A 9,779-nucleotide genomic window follows, 5' to 3' on the forward strand; every position below is an offset into this window, starting at 1 on the left:
ACTAAACCTTTGCCTCAAGTGAAGCACAATAAGCACGTTGAGGCAATGGGAATCAGGCATGTAGGAGACTGGCTTTGATTTCCTTGTTTAGTGTTTTAGTTAAATTTTGAACATTTAATGTATGACACTAAGAAAAATCATTCAAGTTTTGGAGTAATATAAATTTCATGCAATATTTTATTACTCCGTTTGCTATTTAATTGTGGTTTAGGATTAAATAATGAGTCCATTCGATTCTTGGAATATTCAAAATAGGGTATCAAGACCAGTCTTGGTAAGGAAACACCTATTAAGTGAACGTTGAATATTATAATCGAAAATTGTCCCTAATCGAGGTCATTTAAACGATGCACGATTAATGACCAATTGAGATTAGTGTGTAGTCTTATTTATAGCACTGTTTCTTGTGCTACGAGGACATGATTGTCATAAATCATTTGCACAGGTATTGGTTTAGAACCATACTGGATCGACCTATGAGAATACTTTAAGAGATTATAAATCGTCATAAGTATACTTCTCATTATGGCTATCGAAACCTATTTCCTTGACAATGAGTATTGTGAGTTCTCTTGTTTGAGTACTAGTCCGCTTTGATGTTGTCAAACGTCTGCCGCAATAAGGGATTATAACGGCAACACTCGGGCGGCTAGGTCCTCTCAGTAAGAGGAGCTACATTACAAGACTGGGAATGTCCCCCTACTAAAATAGGGAAGATGTCTTTGTTGTATATAAGGCCTCTCGAAGAGCGAGACTGTAAAAATGCATGGCCGTGCTCGGATGGATTTTAGAAATCATGTGTTTATTGACAGTCGGACTCGGAATCGAGAAACACTTCTGGACGTAATAAGGATGACGAAATAATCTTACCTTATAGTTCATGAAGAGACATATGAAAGGGGCTATACACTAAATTCTCACTTGTCCGGAAGGATAAGTGGGAGATTGAAAGGAATGGTGTTCTTCGAACAAGTGTATTATTCTAATAGCGGGTTCAGAATTATTAGAAAGATAATATATTCAGTAAGGTCAAGTGATCGGAATGCCTGAGTGGAGGCCGCTTCCAATCAGTCTTATTAATGAATAATTAATATTACAGCTTAATCTTGACTGAACCCTTCGGGTCACACCCAAGCAAATATACGAACCGACTCGACGAATTAATTCGGAAGAAATTAATTTGTCGCCCGAGTGTTAAGTATTTAGACGTCGGAAATTCGAGCTTAGAGCGTCGAAACCGAGCGTCGAAAGTCGAGTAAAAAATAGTAAAAGACGAGACGACAAAATAGTAATAAATCAACAATGACTAAAATACCCCTAGCATCGGAATTCCGAGTGTTAGGGGATTAGGCAAGCTAGCAGCCCGCACCATGTGCGAGGCTTGCTAGTAAGCTACGACCAGCAGCCCACAAGCATTGCGTGGCTTGCTGGCGCGCGCTAGTGTTAGCAGCCCGCACATGTGCGTGGCTTGCTAGCAGCGCCTATCGCCAGCAGCAGCCCGCACATATGTGTGTGGGCGTGCTGGGTCGAGAAGGCAGCAGCTAGCAGCCCGCGTGTGCAGGGCTAGGCTGGGCCGGGTGCTAGGGCCGAGTCATTGGGGAAGCATGTGAAGGGAGTGTGTTTGTGTGAGGACAAGTGGCACAAGGAGAGGAAGGGGTGGGGATCAAGTATGGTCCCCTCCTCTCCAAGTGGTCCTCACTTCTCTTTACATACAACAAAGACACTTGTTGATTTATTACTTGCTTGCCTATTTAATTTATTTTAGCTTTAAATTAAATTATGGAATTTCATGATCCCACATTGATGGGATTGAAATTCTCACTCCCACTTTTCTCTATAAATACCCATGTTGGGATTTGGAGAAAAGTGCTTGAGTGGGAGTTAGAAAGAGCATTGCATTTTAGCAAAAACTCTTAAGCTCCATTAACACTAGGGTTTTGGTCGGACCTTGCTAACTCTATGGTAGCGGACCTAAAAATTCAGTGTTCGTCCTTTGTGGGTGGATATATACCATTGGAGGCTCGGTATTTTCGGAGCTAAAGCTTTCAAGTAAGATACCGACTTTGAGGGTGAAGCACGCGTCAAATGTAAATTCCGATTTTATCCTTTTATGTTTATTTGTTATGCTTTATGGTTTTATTAATTGTGAGTGGTTCTTTGGGTCGGGGTTATTTCTGCGGCAAGTTGGACTTACCAAACCCCATCACAAAGCATAAAACATCCATTTATAATTGTTTGGTAGATGATAATTGCATTATTGTTACTATTATTCGCCTAGGCATAGTCAATTCTTTGAGATTTTGGAACATAATCCCTTGAGTGCTTAGTTGAAACTGGTATAAGATGGTTTTTATGGGTGTTAGAAGCCCCCATTAACTGAGTTTAACTGCAGGTGTCGTAGCCCCCTAGTATGGGTGGCATTCGATTTTTTGTGTTTTGCCCTTTCGGTAGCCGTTATGCTGCCGAAATGGGTCCAGAACATGTACATTAGCTTAGTTTAGAAAAAATAAACTAACAAAGAAATTTTTTCCATTCATAACATGGATTCGCCTCCATTTGTCAATGCTTAGGAGGTTCTAGGAGATCCCGTGCCTAATGAGGCGGTTTGCCCTCGAAAAAGGGTGATCCGTCCTCGTGAGGAGGTTCGGGAGCGACGCATTGGATCGGAGCTGATCGACGTCGCCAGGAGGATATGGTTTGGGAGGCTCCTCCCAACTGGGACCCTAGGGTTTTTAAGTGGGACCTAAACTATCACGTCTACATCAGGATTTGGCGCGGCATTGTGAGTCCCTTATGCCTTTATTATTTTTTCTTTTTCTTCGAAACAAGCTGTAACCATATTTTTACTCTCTTTTGTGCTATTCTCCTTTTTTTTTAGAGTGAGCCTAGCATGCGTCTATACGGCTCTGGTGACTTGCGAGGCCATTTTGAGAGTTTACCTGAGGTGGTAAAGGAGATTGTGGACCTTTCGGGGATCAGCCCTAAGCTGGCGGCTCCTCGGGATTTATCGAGTCAGTCTGCATCGTCGGCTTTCCTTCGTGGATTGATGGAGTTTTGGTGGGATTCCACCAACACTTTTCACTTTCCACGGGGTGAGATTACAATTACCCCTTAAGATTTCTCTATGATTACGAGTTTTCCTTTTGAAGGTGAGCCTGTAGCTATGGAGGTCGTCAAGGGGTCAGACGAGAGACTGCGTGACCTCATGGGGGACCGTCTTGCGGCGGTCCTTCAGATGTATGCGCAGTCTTGTCCGTACTCGGTTCTTGCGGATGAGTTGCCGGCTGACGAGGTTAATCAGAAGTGTACACCTGAGCAGCTCGCTCGGACATACATTGCTCACGTTCTTTCCGTCACTATCTTGAGTGATCGGGGAGAACGTTTCGCCATTGGGTTACTTATTTGCCTCAGTGATTTGGGGCAGGTAGGTAACTTGAGTTGGGTGGAGGTGTCGTATGCCCGTATGCTTACAGCTATGGGCAAGGCGACCCGAGTGATGGATTTCGCTGTAGCTACTGAGGTGCCTCGGATCTCCCTCACATGGCATGGTCGTATCCTTGAGGTACGTACTTACCCTTTAAATTTTCTTTTAATCGCCATTTTTGTTTTTCCTTATTATTTTTTCGTTTCTTATAAGCTTGGGGATATTTGTACCTGCCTTTCTTAACCCCCTGGACGCTCGGGGCTGCTCGCTTTCCTATCGGCCATCGACTGGTCACGATTAAGAAGAAGCAAGCCACTTTAGCCGGCGACTTTCGCCAGAGGATCCTTTTGGTGACTCGTGCGTCGGTGAGTGCTTCAACCACATGTGCATCTTTTTTTTTTCGATTATTATTATTTTTGTTTTTTCTTATGATTTTCATGTGGCTGTGTTAGTAGATCGATCTCCGTCCTTAGAGTTTAATCGTCGGAGTCCCTGAGGCTGTCCGGTCTGGCATGATTCGTTGCCATTTTCGGGCCCTTTATCAGGGGCTTCCAGTGCTCCAGAGGACAAACGCTTGGTTTTGAGGCGAGCGTGTACTTTGGTAGTCTTCGTCCGAGGAGCCTGCGGTTTTTGCGGATCCTCCGATCCGGATGTTGCGTCCGGACTTGTTGTCTACCGAGGATCGAGCTCAGGCGATCCTCGGTTATCCAGCGGAGTAGATGGTGCTGCCGGATGCATATTACCAAGCTTTCATCACATCCAAGCTGACTCCTTTCCCAGCTTTTGTTCCAGTTATTATTTTACTATATGTTTTTTTATTTTTCTTTTATTTTCGGAACCTTGACTCTTTTATTGCATTTTCAGCGAGTCGAGCTAGGTGTTTGGGTGCCTCCTATGGAAGAGGTCACGTATATCGATGCTTTTGGATCGGTAATTCGCGAGATTCTCCCGGCAGCGGAGGAGGACATACCGTTTATTCCTGAGACGGTTGAGTCGGTATGTTTATTTTGTATATGTATTTGTTTTTATATATTTTTTTCTTCATATACGTTTGTTCTTTAATTGTCCTTGTATTTGGAACAGGTACCGCGAGAGACCGTGAACGGCATGGTGAGGACTATACGTGCTTTCCGAGAGAGCCCTCGTGGCTTTATCATGTCGTGATCATCGGATGGTCGCGGTAATGTAGGGAATATTTCAAGCATTACCCCAAACTTGAGCCCCACTGTGATCATACACTTAAGCATGGTGGTGTCCAAAGGGAAATAAGCTAGAGCAAAAGAGTCGCCAACAAGTTTTAGAAACTTGTAAACCGTTCACAGGGTGAAGGTTACACCCCTTAACGATCCAAAAGATCGTTAACTCCAATAGGTCTGGAATCAAGACTGGAAGTTAGGGGATTGTAGGGAATATTTCAAGCATTATCCCTAGCTTGAACCCCATTGTGATCATACACTAAAGTACGGTGGCGTCCAAAGGGAAATAAGATAGAGCAAAAGAGTCGCCAACAAGTTTTAGGAACTTGTAAACCGTTCACGAGGGGAAGGTTACACCCCTTAACGATCCAGGAGATCGTCAACTCCAATAGGTCTGGAACCATGACTGGTAGTTCGAGGATGAAGGTACAAATCCAACCAAAAAGAGATTGAACCTGCCCTAACAATAGGCCTCTACTTTCTTCTGATCGTATTCATGTGCGCTTTCTGACTAACATGCAATCAATAAGATTAACCCTAAACATGTTTAATCTATGTTTGTTGAATATTAATGCACAAATAAAACTATTATTGGCGGTCACTTGAATTATAATCAAATTAACCCTAAACAAGATTATTAAATATCTTATTAAGCGTGATTACAAGTACCAATTCCCTTTAAACATGTATAAAAGCGTGATCAAGCAATAAAAATAAAATATAATCAAGCAACATAATAAATCAAAATAATAATCATAATAATAATAATCATAATAATAAGCATAATCATTTTAAAGCATAATAATAGCAAGATCCTAGGCATGATACGAACAAGATTAATAACAAACCCTAGCATGTCACTAAACAATAAAGATCAAAGCTTTAATCCTAACATGATACTAACATGAATATTAAGAAAGAACATAGGAAGCATCATAGAAATCATAATTGTCATATTTGATATTAGAAATTATAGTTGTTACCCTAAATATGATACTAGGAAGATCAAAACGCCCTAACATGACACTAGGAATCAAAATAACAACCTAGACATGATTTCTATATCATAATATCAATAAATCAATTAAAGCACTTACTTGGATGCCTCGTATCCTTCTTATAACAAAATACACGCGTTAGTAACTTCAAGGAAAATAATAAACAAACAATTAAATTAAATAATTGAAATAGAGATTTGGGACCAAACCCTCAGAAATTAAAACCTTTTACGTCTAGGGCGAAGGCAACTTCGAATTTGGCTAGGTGCTTCTTGGTCTTGTGAATGTGGAATTTTGTATGCAAAAGGGTTGGTTTAGAAAAGAGAGAGAGTAAGCTTTAGCTTAGAGAAAGAAGAGAATTAGAAAACTAGAGAGTTGATGATATTTGATGATTTTTTATAATGAAAAACGGAGGTTTTAGGAGGCTATTTATAGAGAAAAACAGCCAAACGGATAGAAAAACAAATCAGAGTTTCGACGAGGATAAAACAGGTTAGCGCCAGACGCTAATCATTAGCGCCAGGCGCAAGGCTAGCGCCAAGCATTAGCGCCAGACGCTAATCCTTGTCGTCAGGCGCTAACAATTATTTTCACGCGTTTTCTTAATTGTGATAAAATTTAGCCGTACAGAAGGGAAAAATCGTATTTTACTTAAAAACACTCTTTTATTCTGATTAAAACTCTTAAAAGTCAACCAAAGTCAATTTATCAATGCTAATTGAATTAGTAATGAAAAGAACCTTCTAGAAGAAACTAGAAGACTAAAATCAATTCTAATTGTATTAGGAATGATAAATCCATATTAGGCCCTCCTCTAGATTTTTGGGCCGCATATAAGTATCAAACCGGGCCCAGTTTAGTAATTTGGCCATAACTTCCTCATTGTTCATCGGAATTGGGCTTATAATATATCGTTGGAAATCTCTTTTCAAACCCCATCCAACTACACCATTATTAGACCCTTGATATGGACCAAACCAAACTGGATTGGATGTTTTCTTAAAATAGTTTTTCAAAAACAGAGAGAAGCTAGAGAAAAGAAATTAAAACTATCCGCAACACTAGACTTTCCACAAAAGAGTTAAGAAGCGTATATCTTGCACCATCCAGCACACTTCTCTGAAAGTAACCGATTTGTTGCTGCATTTTCTATATCGCTATATTTTTTATAACCTTCCGCAAGCTAGGGAATGCCATCCTGCTGTTTGTTTTGACAACAACTTGCAAGCTAGAGAATGCCACCTGAAGACTGCTACACTTGTAACTTCCTCCAATTCTGCCATGATAGACTTCTACAAGCCATATAACCCCATCGAAGATTCCTTTACTTGAAACCACCTTCTAGCGCTTTGTGACCATCTTCCGCAAGCCAGGGAACACGATCGAAGACAACTTCGCTTGAAATCACCTCCAGTTGTTTGTGACAACTCTTCGCAAGCTAGGGAATGCTGCAAAAGATATCCTCGCCTGAAGCTATCCTCGTTTGTTGCGATAATATTCCGAGGAAAATTACTGAAGACCAATGCTTGTTGATTTTTAAAAGCTCGCTTGAACTTTGCTTCCGCTATGCCAGTACGTCGACGCTTTTGCTGCTTTTGAACCTGTACGTCGGTGCCTTCTGAATTATGAACCAGTATGTTGGTGCCTTTTCTGTATAAACCATTGTGTCGGTGCTTTGCGATGAGCCAATGCTTAGGCGCTTTAAGCTAAGTGAGACGATCATTCATCAGGTCGATCACTTTATGCAATTATAATCAAACCGATCATGTTAAATTGCTTAGAGGGGCTAACTAGCATACCAAGGAACCCAAAATGTTTGTAAGGGGTCGAAATAAACGCACTGAGTGGCTGAGCATTCTATCGCCGCTGAAATATTGCTGGCGCAACATATTTGGCTCTAGCACCAGGCGCTGGCACTAGCGCCAGGCGCCAAACCTTATCGTCTGGCGCCAAGGCATGTCGCTTGGCGCTAGAGTCGGGATTTCCGTATATATCCCTTTCTTCGTCATTTTCGCTGCTGATGCTCATTTTTGCTCGAGAAATCGCCCCTGAATTGAATTCACTCGTTCTTGCTCGTTTCTCAACCGAATTCGCTCAAATTTGTTGTAAATCAAAGCTTATTTCATCCATTTTCCCGATCTATGTAATTTTCCTCCAAACTCACTCCAGTTTTAATGAATTTTTCACATGTTTGTTCACGAATTTCTTGAAAATTCAAAACTTGAAATGTTTAATTCACTTTGTTTGTCAAATTTTATGCCATGAAATTGCTTGTTTATGTTTATATATTTCCTTGGGAGTAATTTAAGACTTGTTTGACTCAATTTGGTGAAGAAACGAACAAATCACCATTGTTGGACCTCTTGAGGCCGGGAAGACAATGTAGCTTGTTCTTGATGTTTTTTCTAGCAATTCTTGTCCAATTTGTCACAATAATTACCATAGTATTGCAAGAAATTGTTTGGATGCTTGAAAAATGTCGTGTATTCTCAATTTGAAATTGTGCTCTGTTTTAGTACTACGTACTCTGTTTTTTGCGAACATAGTATCATGCGGCTAGGCAAACCTTAGATACTATAGAACCTTAATTTATGATGATTTTCCACAATGTAGCACGGCTAGACAGCGAGGTTCGGGTTCACGGTCCCGAGACACGCGACGGGAGCATGAGCCCGTAGAGGAGGACGCCGACCCGTCCACTTCTCTTGGTCCCCTCCCTGAGTGGGATGAGCGGACTCTGTACTTCTCCCCCGTCCACCATATTTCTGAGAGGGTACGACGCGGGATCACGGTTGGTAGGACGCGCTACCACGGCTCAGGCTGCGATACCCTGGGCGACCTATACAAGATGTATATCAGTGTCGATGGAGAGGTGAGACTTCTCTGGGAGTCTTGCGGGTTAACTGCACTGTTTGAGACCTCAGAGACCATGATTGTCTTATTACGGGGCTGGAGTTTAGTTCTGCTGCGCTGCCGTTCGACAATGAGATCAACGTCTTTTCTCCTAAGGTCGAGGAGCTTTTGGGTCCGATTGCTGTTCAGGCTCGTGCTGAGGTAGAGTCGACCTAGTTTAGCGCCAAAGACATTCACCAATCGACTTTGGCGGCAGCTTTCGAGGATGATGCGACCACCTGAGAGCAGCGGGTGTGCAACTTTGTGCTTATCTTGCTGTCAGGGACATTCTCCCCTGATAAGGGTAGTAGAGTGATGCTTTACTACCTACCTGCGATTCGTGATCTACACTTGATAGGGACTTATGACTAGGCCAGCTTGGCCTATGCTGAATTCGTTCGAGATTTACGAGACTCGTGTCGACACCGGTCCTTCACGGGAAACGTCGCTCTGTCCGGATTTTATAGAGTAGTAGAGGTGTACTTTATCTCCCATAAAGTTTAGCTCTAAGCTTTGGTTAGCACTTGCTAATACTTTTTGCCTTTTGTAGACTTGGTTCTACGAGTACTTTCCCTCAGTTGCGCCGGCGAGACCGTCACCGCGCAGGTTTCCAGTGAGTGCCTGTTGGGGAGGCCTCCGCGCTGGGATGTCTACCGCTTATGTCCGAGATCAGATCATCTCGGTATGGTTCTTTGTATAGTTTAACACTTTCTTATTACCTTTGGTAGATTCTTATTTGATAGGCGTTCTTCATAGGAGCCTAACGTGTAGTACTGGTCGTGGATTGGCTTGGTTGCCCTGGGTTAGCTGCGCAGTATACAGCTGAGCGTCGCTATTTCTTAGGGACATATGGATCTGTTGCATATCTTGGAGAGAGGGTTGCTATTCAGCATTCCTCAGACACTTTTGTCGTTCCTGCTCCTCCGCCGCGTCACATGTTCAATGGCGCGAGGTTGGTGAGCATGTCAGAGAGAGTCGGCACCCCTTGGCAATCTTATACGATCCCTGGGCGGTGCTATGAGGAGGAGCTATTGCCGTTATTAGCTCCAGTCCCTGTACTGGCTGAGGAGGTGGCGGTATGATTTTCATCTTTTACTTTTTGTTAAGTAGCCCCCAAGTAATGTTTTACTGATTTTGATTTGCTTTCGTCAGGCTAAACCTACTGAGTTTGTGCCACCTCGTATGTCCATCCATTATCAGGGGACATACGGGCCGATCGAGGAGATGATTCCTCCAGCTCCTGAGGATGAGCGCTTTGTGGAGCGGTCG

Source organism: Chenopodium album, chromosome 1 (genome assembly GCF_948465745.1).
Source record: "Chenopodium album chromosome 1, dcCheAlbu1.1, whole genome shotgun sequence".
Taxonomy (NCBI): Eukaryota; Viridiplantae; Streptophyta; class Magnoliopsida; order Caryophyllales; family Amaranthaceae; genus Chenopodium; species Chenopodium album.